Here is a 919-nt window from a genome sequence, read left to right as displayed (position 1 = left end):
ATATAATAGGTGACAAAGAATATGCAAAAATGCTTATGGAAATGTTATTGTTTATGTAGTAGCCCTACCCCTCTCCAACCTTTAAAAAAAGAAGTCTGATACAACCAGAGTTGTTCTTCTGATCACAAAAGTTAATTAGTAAATAGTAAATAGTAAATTCTCAGCCCCTCAGTAAATAAATGATTTTTTTTTTTCAGAAAAAAGTAAAAACGGTTGACGAAGTAGTTGTTTCGTTCAATAAATTAGATACCATCTTCCTTGTTATTATCCACCCCCCCCCTTCCTTTTTTTTTAACAATTTCCACTTTGGAAGATATATAATAATTGAAGACTTAAAACCAAGCCCGAATTTGTCTTCAAGGAAACTTACTAAGAAAAATCATGAGAAACTTTGTACGATACAAATAAGAATAACCTTAACACTGATTCCATTTTGATTGTCTATTTATGTCAGTCATGTCGTTAACATAAACTAACACACGTAATCAACATAATAGCATAATACTAATGCCAACATAGGTAATAGTGCTACTTATGAAAATATACATTTCTAAAAAATACATGGATATCCTAAAAAAAAAATGAAGTGTATCCTTGGTTATAGACGTTTAGTTTGCAATAGAAAAGGATGTATCTACGTAGATGTATATATACTGCATATTCCGTTTGATTCTGATTTCTTCTCCGGGATTTCTCATAGTGACCGTAAAACCAACAACCTCTCTCTTGCAGTTTACATACCTATTTGTTAACTAGTGTGACCATCGTCCTCTGTTCTGAACTTAAATTCGACTGTTGCAATCTCATCAAAAGTTTGCTAAGCGGTCTTTCAAACAGTCCAAGAGCGAGCCATTTCAGCTTAAGAAATTACCGTAAGGTCGCTCGATGCATAGCTCCTGGGACATCTCCAAGTTTCTAG

Source organism: Penaeus monodon, chromosome 22, assembly GCF_015228065.2.
Source record: "Penaeus monodon isolate SGIC_2016 chromosome 22, NSTDA_Pmon_1, whole genome shotgun sequence".
NCBI classification, from domain to species: Eukaryota; Metazoa; Arthropoda; class Malacostraca; order Decapoda; family Penaeidae; genus Penaeus; species Penaeus monodon.
The sequence above is the reverse complement of the archived record's forward strand: the minus strand, read 5'-3'. Positions refer to the sequence as shown.